This window comes from Phascolarctos cinereus, unplaced genomic scaffold, assembly GCF_003287225.1.
Source record: "Phascolarctos cinereus isolate Bilbo 61053 unplaced genomic scaffold, phaCin_HiC Scaffold_9;HRSCAF=440, whole genome shotgun sequence".
Lineage (NCBI taxonomy): Eukaryota > Metazoa > Chordata > Mammalia > Diprotodontia > Phascolarctidae > Phascolarctos > Phascolarctos cinereus.
In genome coordinates, this window is record NW_027556402.1 from 121692230 (window position 1) to 121704711 (window position 12482).

Sequence of the window (12482 nt, forward strand, 5' to 3'; positions counted from 1 at the left end):
TTGAGTGGAAAGAAAATTTTATAAGACCAAAATCTTCCAGAAACATATGGAATTCTGGGTAATGCCTGAATACTAACAACCTTGCTTCACCAAGTCTCCATAGCAATATGCTTGGGGGAAAGGGTTATGTGCACAACCTTTTAAAATCAGCATTTTAAATTTCTTCATCCTCTAAATATTGGTGTCCTGGGACAAAGTCCCCATTAACCTAACCTAGTTATGGCTGTGCCTCCCACTGTTCAAAATATCCTATGATCCTGTTTTTAAAGAGCTATTTCAGAAATAGCAGTTATTAAACATGGTTTTTATACACCACTCCTCACTCTGAGCTTGATTTAAATATACTATACTTCCTTCTCTATTTTAAAAACACAAAAGGACATATATTTAGCATAAAATTAAATAAAATATCCTACATGTGCTATCACAGATAATCAATAAATCTTCATTAGTAAAGTTAACGAATAACATATTTCCTCCTTGCCCTTTAAATGAAATATGGGATCAGCAAAAATTAAAATTTTAATAAAATTCACAAAAATCCTGGAAATAATATTATTTTTAAAAAATTTTGACACTCATATGTACAAGGCTTTTTTTTTTAAAGCAAAAAGAGTTATTGGCACTTTCCCACATTTGTGTAGCTTTAAACAGCAGGCTCTAAACATATGAGGAACTTTTGATGAACCATTCCTGTGTCATGGCCAAGAAATTGAAGAAAAAATATGCATTTTGTGTGTTGAGGTTGTGAAATTTTTGTGAAAATTTAAAAATAATAATATTTTAAAATGCATATTATTTTGTTTTCTGTGCCCACTGTCAACTACCATAAAAGTCATATCCATTTTTCCTACTCTCCAAATTGTTTAATAAATAAACTAACAGGAAAGAAACGCCACAGTGAGCAATGCTTGAACATAAAGATTTTAAGTTAGCTAAGATAAAGTACTCTATTTTAGGTAGTGGCAATACACAACGATTGCCTCAAACATTTTAGTGCCCAACTGCAGAGCAAAGGCACAGATGTTTCCAGGGGCAAAGGAATTTTTAACAGCTTTACTTTTCTATATGAATAAAACATCTGATGCAGAGATAATGTCTTCTTGCAATCTGAATAATTTGGGATCCTGGATCAAGTATTAATTGCATGAGTAAATGATTTTCATTATCGTGCTTGCCAGTTCAAGGTAGGAATCAGTTCTGTGTGGAACTCAACACACCCATCCAGTCTAAGCGGCCAGGAAGTGATGTAGAAAGAGAAAAAACCCAGCAAAACATAGAAGATAGAAATGCTTACTAGACTCTCTTAATATGACTGAAACATGATAAATTCAGTCAAAACTGAAATTGGACATTTTAAGCATTTTTCCAACCATCAGATCACTGATGCTACCAATTTTGTTTTACATATTCAAATACTTGGTAGGGTTGAAATGAAACCATATTAACATAATTTTGTGAAATTGGTCCTTCAATACACAGCAGAGCTATAGCTGAGGAGGGAACACTAGGGCTGTGGTGCAAGATTGAAATTTAGAGCATATTGAAAGCACTCTCTATCAATGCACTATAGTTCAGCTCCTCCCTTTCCTATTCATTCTACTGCCAATGCTAGCCATGTTTAAATGCACAGTCATCCTTCAGCCCCATCTCCCCTGCCCATAGCAGGGAAATCCAAAAGGCATGGCAACATTGTCTGCAGCATCTTCATATTCTCCTGCTAGTCCAAGCATCAAAGAAATGCTAGTTAAAATAACGTGTGAGTTCTCAGGAGGTCTATACCAGAGAAGAACATACTGGGTAGATAATGAGGCAACTGATAGGACTTAATAAAGTCCCAGAATCCCTTCCCACCATATACACATTTTCATACCAAATGTACCTTTCTGTCTATGTGCTCCCATTTAATCCATTATTTGAGATCTGTCAAAATGTGCAGCAACTCATTATTACATACTTGAAGAAGAGAGAGGAAATTTGGAGCTATCTCAGAATTTTTATTACTGTGTGGATAATCTGCCTTGTGTTGAATAGAACTGAATTCATAGGAGTTTGTAGGCCCCAACTAGTCTAATGATATCTTGAAGCAAAGAACTATTTTCATAGCACATTACATAATACACTAGGTGTGAAATTAGTTTTCTGGTGAATGACACCCTGAAGGTTGTTAGCTTTTTTTATTATTATGTACAGCTTCTCCTATACCATCACAATAGTATTTTTTCTTACAGATAACAAAAATTAATATATTTTAATGAGTGAAGAACTCTTAAAGAACACTGAACATTTCCTTTGTTTCTATTCTCTAATTTAACATTTTTGCTACAGTAACTCAGAAAAAGTTTTTTTTTTTCCATGTGTTCTAGTGACAGGAACTACTACCTAACTGAAAAAAAAAATGATGAAAAGAATTTTTTTTTCAGGTGAAATGTTAGTGAAAGAAATTACAAGGTTACATAACTGTGAACATTCTTGGGCTTTGTTCTAATGATAGTTTTGTTAAGAATCAGAAATTCTGGCTGTCACATGCTCACCTCGGTGCTATGGTTGAATTCAGGAGAAACTAGTAAAATATCTTTGAACTAACGGAGCAGGAAACTGCTCAGGGGCTCTTGGAATAAATGGTAGGGTACTTTCCTCTCCAATTTAACCTATAAAGTGATCCTGCCTTGAAGTTTTTTGTAAGACATTTTAAGAACAGACTGTAGGTTTACCAAAGATGCAGTTCTTTCCCTCAGACTTCTCCCTGGGGCCACATATTCTAACCAGATACTAGAAGTTTTTGCTAATTGAAAAGAAATAGGATTTTTTTTTAATTCTTAAAAATATAATAGAAAAGAAAAAGAAAGCTATACAATATTCTAAAAAACTGTAAGAATTGAACACTAGCCCAATGTAACATTTTTAATTGGGCAATTCCATATATCCTTTGAATAAAAGTCTACAATAATAATAATAGTTCACATTTATATAATGCTTTGTGTTTCATGTAGTGCTTTTTATGTTATCTTATTGAATGTTGTGGAACCCTGAGGTAACCCCCATTCTACAGGTGAAAAAACTGAGACTAGGACTGGTTAAGTATCTAAGGTAGGATTTGAATCCAGGTATTCCTGACTCCAAGTGGGGCCCTCTATTCAGTCTTCTAGGCTGCCTCAATTCAATAATTAAGTTATACTTGAAAATGTGATTATAAATCTAAAACATACATCATTTGATTAACAGCTAGAAATAAAAAGGACCCAAGTTCACAACCTCAGTGTCATCTTAACTGCTCTCTGCCCTTTCCACATATCAAATTAATCTCCAAATCTTGTGATTTCTATCTCTACAATTTCTTTTACACAGTCTCCTTCTGTCTACATAGCTAACACCCTACTTATGGGTCCCATTGCCTCCAGTATGGTGATAGCCTTCTATTTGGCCAGCCTTACTTAAGTCTCTCTCTGCTACAATCCAACTTTCACCAAATGGCCAAAGTGATTTTCCTAAAGTACATGTCTGATGATATCATGTGTCCTCCACCCATCCCCTCAACTTCTGCCCATACACATACTTCTACACACTCAAAAAAACTTCTATATCACCTTTAGTCTATATGACTGACCACAAACTCCTTCACTTTGCACGTAAAGCTTTTCACAATCTACCTAGACACAGCATATTTCTTTGTCTGTTTCTCTGTCTCCCTATCTGTCTCTTTTTGTCTCTGTCTCTCTGTCTTTGCTTAAAAAGGATAATCACATTTAGCAATATATAGCAAGAACAAACATACAAACATTTTCCCTAATACCTCAGATAGAAAGATAATTCCTCAGATAGAAAGTATGGGAAATTAATCTTGCAGTTTAGCTCAGTTCCTACATGACATTGGTCTCATCAAGTTCAAGTCCAAATTATTAGATTTTGCTGAAATGGAGACCCAAAGGTTTGCTCCCTGAGGCCTAAATGCTGGACTAGTTGCACCACCTGGCCTGCACTCCCAGATCCCTATGACTTGAGCTCCTGGCCTAGATGAGAGACTACTACTTTATGCACCTAAAATGGAAAAGAATGAAGGAAAAGGATTAGAACTCAGGAAAACTTGGGGCCATATGGCCAGGGGCAGGTTTGGGGATGGAAGATGGGGTGTATTAGAAGGCTCCCTCTCCATTACTCAGAATCTTTTATTTCTCTCCCTCAGACTCCAGTGTACCCAGAATCCAGGGGTGGTACTAATTCAAGCCCTTTGTATTCCACAGTTTTGGCTAGGTAGCCAATGAGTGGGGGGGAAAAGGCATCTCCCAACTCTGTGGTAAGCCAAGGTAGAATATTTCTGCATAACTGAGAACTAAAGGAAGCATCACCTTGTGTGAGTGATGCTATGTTAGGTGTTATAGCCACATGCCAACACTTCATTACACTTTTCTTTCTGAACATTTAGCTATTCTCAGTAAATGAGTAGGAATGCATTTTGATTTCATTGTCTGTGTCCCTCATCTAGAAAATTAGTGCTTTCTTAGAATTCAACAAGTGCCTAATTCAGTGTTAGAATGACCTTGTTCAACTGACAAGATGGAAAGAAAAGAAAAAGAAAAAAGAAAAACCAAAGACAAAGAAAATTTGCTTCTTGCCTTCTTAATTTTCTAATTTTTTAACACATTATTCTCCTGAAATCTATAGTCCAGCCTATTGGCCTGCTTGCTATCCCTTACACACGAAGCTCAAACTCTCCTTTCCATGCCTTTGCATGCTTTCTCTTTCATATCAGGAAAGCTTTGCCTCCTCACTTTGGTATCTTAGAATTCTTAGCTTTTCTATAATAATCTGCTCATTTGTCATTGGTTCCAGGTATTTGCTAGCCCTCAAACCTACTAATGCTACTTTGTAAGGTACTTTTCATATTTTCTTGTATCTTGTATGTTGTTTTTTTGTATGTCACCTCTCCTATTAATATGTAAGCTTCTTGAATGAAATGATGATTTCTTTTTTTTTAAAATTTTTTTTAATTTTTAGGCAATTGGGGTTAGGTGACTGTCCCAAGGTCACACAGCTAGTAAGTGTCAAGTGTTTGGTCTCAGGCCAAATTTGAACTCAGGTCCTCCTGACTTCAGGGCCGGTGCTCTATCCATTGTACCACCTAGCTGCCCCAAAATGATTTCTTTAAAAGAAATTTTATTTCTAGTGCAGCAGTGTACCTGGAATGCAGTAAGCATTTAATAAATGATTGTTCACTCAAAGATATTATGTCTATATGATAACTTAAGATGTATTTTGGTAAAGAATGGATTAAAGTGTTATCTTAAATATAGGACTAATTCCCTTTTTAGACATATTTCAGGTAAATAATTTCTTCTAAAAAGTCGTATGTAGTGGCATATTTTCTGCCAAGACTGAAGGTTTCCTCTTTTCCTTTGTTTGTTTGTTTTTTAATGTACTACATCTGCGGTGGTACACAGAATCTAGACTCCTCAATAACAAGGCGGAGAGGCTTGTACAACAGTATGTCAAGTACCATTATGATACTTCATTTCATCTTAGAGAGCCACAAATTCTCTTCCATGCAGGATGTTGACAGGAAACCTTGTATAATACATTTGTAAATAATTATTTTAATACTTCTGTGAATGTATTATCTCATCAATGTGGATACTTCCTTTAATAGGCAATTATAACAAAAGCACACCTTTTATCCTGTGCAACTCCTGTATATGTTCTTCCGCAGATTTTTCAAAAGATCCTTAATCAACATGTTGGGAGAGACTTCTTCAGGAACTTTCGACATTTTGGAAGTAACAGTGGAACACACAGACTCTTCATTGGTTGTACTTTACTTTCATCACAGGAGTATCATACCTCCTTTTCTGATGATATATACTTTGCACTGATTTCCCTGAACATTCATCGTATCATTTGAATAAGTTAGGATCTGCTTACAAATACAGGCAAGGGTGATGACTGGTGTTGGGGAATGATACAACAGAAGGAGTCAGAGACAAATAGAGAAAATGGCATTGTCTCTAGCAGAGGTTACCAAAGTGGGCAATACTACCCCCTGGGGGGCCACTGGAACAATCTAGGGGGGCAATAGTAGCCTCAGGTGCAATTAGGGGGGCATTGAATAAAAATAAAGGGCCAGTGGAAGCATAAGAAAAGAAGATGAGAGAATTTTGAAAAACTGTACATGTTTCATCTGTTGTGTAACAGAGGTAAAGTCACAGCGATGACATTATTTTCCAAGTAAACACACAAAATACAAGTTATAACCAATTAGTGGTCAAGTCTGCTGACAGGTCTTAACGAGTAAGCGTTGGCAGGTGAGCATGTTGCACATTGCTGGGAAATCCAGCGTGCATTAGCAGGAATATGTGTGTGTGGTGACTTGTTTATAATATGATACTGTATGTGTCAAAATTTCAATGCAGAAAAAAACCACAAATTTACAATAAATTATTAAATTTAAGATGTATGAATTTAAAATAAACTTTTTTTTAAAGTCACACACACACACACACACACACAAAATTAAGAGTTAAAGAAAGTAGATTTCCAGGGGATACTGAGTATTGTTTTTTAAATGGACAGGAGGCCAAACAAGTTTGGGAACCTTGACACAGGCAACTAAGTGGCACAGTGGATAGAGAGCTGGGACTGCAATAAAAAAAACCTCATCTTTCTGAGTTCAAACCTGGCCTTACTAGCTGTGTCACCCTAAGCAAGTCACTTAATCCCATTTGCCTCAGTTTCCTCATCTATAAAATGAGTTGGAGAAGGAAATGGCAAAGCATTCCAGTATCTTTGCCAAGAAAAACTCAAATATAGTCAAAAGAATTGGGCATAACTGAAATAACTGAATAACAGCAACTTTAAACAAGGCAATTAACTTCTCTGGGCTTACATTTCTCATCTTTAAAAAGTGTGGGTCAGACTTAGATGATTTGCAAGGCCTTTTCCAATTCTAAATGCATGACCCTGAGGCCAGAAGTGGAATTGTCTTAATTTTTTACTTTGAAATGGGACATATTTTAGGAAATGAAATGCATCTGTTTTATTTCCTCCTTTACATGATAGTCTCTTCAGAATGGAATGATATATCAAAAAGAAAAAGAGACCTATGATACTATTTTATTAAACAAAGCATAGAAAGGGACACATACTGGAGGTCCTTTGAAATACGGTCTGTATGGTCAATTCTTGATTAGCCAAAGCAAAGCAGGCAAGATTAACGGCAGTAATAGTCCAAAAAAGCAGAAATCTCAAAAATAATTTATTTATTATGGGACTCTATTTGAAGGTGACTCAAAGGAAAAATGATAGGTGTGATATGGCTATGAATAGGCTGCATCATTTTAAAATGACTTCCCATCAAGCAGTGGCATAATAGACACCATCAAGCACTAGAAAAAGAGTTAAGGAAGTCATATAATAACATCAAATATTAATAGATCCAATAGGTCCAAATGTTATACCAGCATTCATGAAATATGAAAAGGCCTAAAGAAAACCCTGCTTTGTGAGTTAAGTATGATTCCTTATGACAGTTATGGAAGTTCGTATATAAGTACGACACAAATAAAGAAGGCATTGATATGTTGCAATATACACTGGTGGAGAAAATAGTCAAACTGATGAGATCCTCACAAGTAACATTAATATTCCTAAGTATATATCACATGGTAATGATGATGGCATATTGTGGAGAATCTAGGGTCATTTAAAAATGTGATTTTATAATAGGTAATTTTGCAAGAGTACTTGAGATCTAGAGACTAAGACCCAAAAATGCTGTCACTTATCCAAGATAATAAAAGTAATAAACCAAAGATCTGGGCTTCAGACTTAATTCTCATAAAGTATACTTTGCACTGTATTGCCTTCATACGTGGTCTTGTCGTTTGAGAGGCTCTCAATCACTTAAAAACAAATTAAAAAGAAAGATTTGTTGAAGATTAGTGTGAATGTCTTTGCCATTTGATTTTGCTTATACTTTGCTTATTCTTTTGGACCTCAATTGGCTAACTTTCCATATATAACTACTATGGGAAACACATTTGTCAATGAGTTTTAAAATATTCTTTTTATGATAAGCTCAAAAAGATTCTAGTTTAACTAATTCCATTTTTCTCCAGAAAAAAAAATGACTAGAGTTCCTCAAAAGGTTGTATTATTCCATTTGATTTGTCGTAACATTGTGAACTCATCATTGTCACCCTTTGAGGGAAAAGAATAGCTTTTTTTCCCTTTATAAATTAAGTTATTTTACAATGTATTTTATTTCTGTTAAATACCAGGATCTTGATAACAACATTCACACTTTCTAGGTCGTACCTAAAAGTTGACAAGGCCTTTCAAAGATGTTCATATTTCTTAGATTGCTGTGTTATTCACACCTTCTGAAATTACCCAGCCCCAGTGGCTCTCACATTTCATTTTTTCCGTTTCCTTTCAGAGTTCTGGCTGAGAAAAACATCTTCAAGTAAAACAGCTGTTACTTGTTTAATACTCTCAACCTCATTAGTTAAATCAATTCATCTATCTTTGCCTCACAGTTTGCAGATTTTCACGTGAAATAGACTAATGCTGCAGATGTGCCCCACAAGACTTCTATGACCTGATGCACGGGAGAATAAGCAAGACCAAGAGAACAGTTAACAGGATAATCTCAATAAGATGAAATAGAGGATCACAGAAACACTTCAAAACTAGAGGACTGATTGAAAGCATGCCTTTAGACTCTTAACAGAGATATGGTGAACTACACATGCAGAACATGGCATACATTTCAAGACCTGCCCAATATGCTGATTTGTTTTGCTTGACTTTATTTTGCTACATGGAAGGATTGACATGTGTCTGTATGTGGGTGTGAGTGAGTTTATGGAGGACAGAGTCATTAGGAAATCAGTCTTTCTACCAGAAAATGCTTCTTTTCAGGACCAATTTCCTTAAATGATTGTTTCATACTCCATATGACTTTAACAACATATTAATTTGGGAGGTTCCCTATGTCATCCCCCAGACACACATTGACACATAACATTTCAAAAATTTTCCAACATTAAAGTTAAAACAGGTAAATTTTATGATGGGACCACAGTCAAAGTTGTGTTCTGATAGGCCAATAAGCTCAGACTTACAGTTATTATACGACCTTTAGGAATCCAGATGAAGTTATAGATCTCTTTCAGTGGAATAGTGAAAACTTAGGAACACATAAATGACATTTCTCGTAAATTTCAATTTATTCTCATAAAAAGCAGGATTATTTCCCAAGGGGTATGAAATCGCCCATTTCTTTTTGTTTGTTTGTTTTGATGTTTGCTTTCTTTTTAGATTACAGTCACAATAGAATTGTAATAGAAGTTAGTCTTTGAAAGAAAATATGATAATGAGTATTAAAAAATAACTCTACCTTATTGTGCATTATAGGACATTGCCTACTAGAAAATAGCAGACTAGTGCTTTAGTTATCTAATATGACTGAGGAAATGATATGTTCCACGTATTTAAATTTCTCAATAATTTGAACATTAAATGTTTAATGTATTGCAAGAAAGCCATGTTTTCACTGTCTGACACATAGTAAATATTCAGTAGATGATTGTTAATTAATTTTACATAGAACTTTTTTTTCTTTTGGTGAGGTAGTGGGGGTTAAGTGACTTGCCCAGGGTCACACAGCTAGTAAGTTTCAAGTTTTTGAGCCTAGATTGGAACTCAAGTCATCCTAACTCTAAAACCAGAGCTCTATCTACTGTGCCACCTAAATGTCCCTACAGAAAACTTTTAAATAAAGTTTTGCATATTTTTTTCTACCTCATAAAATGGTAGGGTGAAACTCATCCTCATCTAACTTTGACTACCCAGGGTCATCATAATCACTATCAATATTTGTTCTTTTATGTACTATAATGGCTATTGAGGAGGGCAAGTCTATTTACTTGGGCACTGCATGTCTTACAAGGTTGCTTTAGAGTTCTTGATCCCATTCTTTTATATTTCCTCTCTCTGCCACTGCTAAAACCATTCTTGATTTTCTTGCTTCTAATCTAATAAAACACTTTACCAAAATCATAAAATTAATAGTCTTAATTTTTGCTCAATATTCTAATTCATTTTTAAAGAGTGATATTTATTCCTTTTCAAAACAATATAACTAAAATCCAGATAAGAGGTTTGTTTTTTCAATTACAATAAGTCACATTTTTTAGTTTGGCCATTAAAAATCATTTACAAATGAAGCCAAATGAGAGGAAACAAGAAGTTACTTCACATTATACAGGTCCCCTTCTACCCCACCCCCATGATATCCCCCCACCTCCCACCCCCATCCCTTCAGCTCTCCCTACAAAGTAAAAAGGAACACACAGAAGGTGTACAAAGCCGAAATTTGAAACTGAGAAAGACATTTATAAAAATCCAACTAGGTTTGCCCCTATGCACACCGAGAGCAGTAAGGTGGTCAGCATCTAATACAAAATCTTCTAAATAAACCCTGTACCTAAAGGGCTATGAAGGCAGATGGCCAGGTATCCCACTTCAGCCTCAGGGACTAAGAAGAATAACAGTGAACCTATTGGGAAGAAAGGTAAGAGCTCACTAGTGAAAGGGGTGAGAGCAGGTACTGAAGTAAGGACAGTCTAAGCATCTCACACCACTAACTTAAGAGGGAAATTTCAGAGAAAGTTCAATGACAGACATAGGGATGGAGGAGGAACATTTCCAAATACCCCCTAGTTGGGGTTCCAAAAGGGAGACGAGATAGCACTCAGTGGGTAAAGAGTGCGGAGAGAACAACTTTGCCTGGAAATATCAGCTGCCCCTGTTCTACTCTGGGCCTGGAAGAATGGCTGAGACACAAGATTTGGGTGGTGTCCAAATAAAATGAAAACAACCTTTGAATTTAAGAGATGCCCACCTGTCCTGCTTCTTGTACTATTTTGCTCACTGTGGGTTGGTGTTGTGCTTGACTCAGGCCCCATGTGATTGGAAGGTGCAGGGTTCAATGTATGAAGATAACTCAAGTGTGTCATAAAATGCATGATATTTGTGGCCATGATTTGCTTTTCTCAGGTCTTTCCTTCCTTCCTTCCTTCCTTCCTTCCTTCCTTCCTTCCTTCCTTCCTTCCTTCCTTCCTTCCTTCCTTCCTTCTTTCCTTCCTTCCTTCCTTCCTTCCTTCCTTCCTTCCTTCCTTCCTTCCTTCCTTCCTTCCTTCCTTCCTTCCTTCCTTCCTTCCTTCCTTCCTTCCTTCCTTCCTTTCTGCCTGCCTTCCTTCCTTCCTTTCTTCCTTCCCTTTTTTCTTCCTTCTTTCTTTTTTGCTCACAGCTTTTATCCATTTGGCTGAGGCTGTTGAGAGACAATTTTCAGTAAGTAAGGTGCTAGATTTTTGCTAAAACACATATGCTACTGAAAAAAACAGATTTGGGACATTCTAGCTTCAGTTACCTGATGAGAATATGACAAAACTCCAAATAATTAAAATACAAAATACATCCTATGATCATAATTGAGGTAAAAGGAAAAACAAGATAATGAGAAACATTTTTTATCAAATGCAAGCAATTTCCTTTTATTAAAACATTTCCACTTTGGGACACATTTCATTTTACATAGAAATACAATCCAGTTCCAGAAATCTCCAGTAGAATTTGCTTTCAGAAACTCTTATTGTACTTTGGTCAGGAGGATAACATATACTTCATTCAAACAAGGTGCATTAGCCACAAGAACTCGAAACAACTTTATGTAATTGTGAAAGTTGGAAGTCTAACTAAAATAAGAGTTAAATAAAAAAAGTTGGATTAAGAAGAATACTTAGGGGGGCAGCTAGGTGGTGCAGTGGATGGAGCACCGGCCCTGAAGTCAGGAAGACCTGAGTTCAAATTTGGCCTCAGACACATAACACTTACTAGCTGTGTGACCCTGGGTAAGTCACTGAACCCCAATTACCTCACAAAAAAAAATATTTGCAAGACATTCTAGTAACATCAAGTACATAGTTAACTTTTTTAAAAGATAATTTCCTGAGTAAAACAAGGACATTTTGACAACTGAGCTGCACTCTTTCCAATGCTTCAAATAGTTTTCAATTTGGCATTCAGATACAGATGTTAAACTCTAGAAAAGATTATGAAACTTCAATATAGCTACACATAATTATCAACCATTCAGCAAGCCATCACAACAATGGATTTTTTGGGGGGACTCACCATGTTAATATTCATTTTCAGCAAGGAAATAGTGTTACTTAGCAGTAGTATATCAAGTTTATTATACCAAGCAAATTGAATAAGCTAACACCCCTCAACAAGTGTCCCAGAATTTGAGAATTTGCATAAAATATTAGATTACAACTAACTGAATCATTATTTTCATTTCTTGTTAATTGATGAAGACTATTAGAGAACAAATCTGGCCATATGTATAATAAATAAAAAAGCTATAAATATGTGTGAAAATGTAGTTAAACTTTTTAGGGTAGCAATGAGGCACCAAGAAAAGT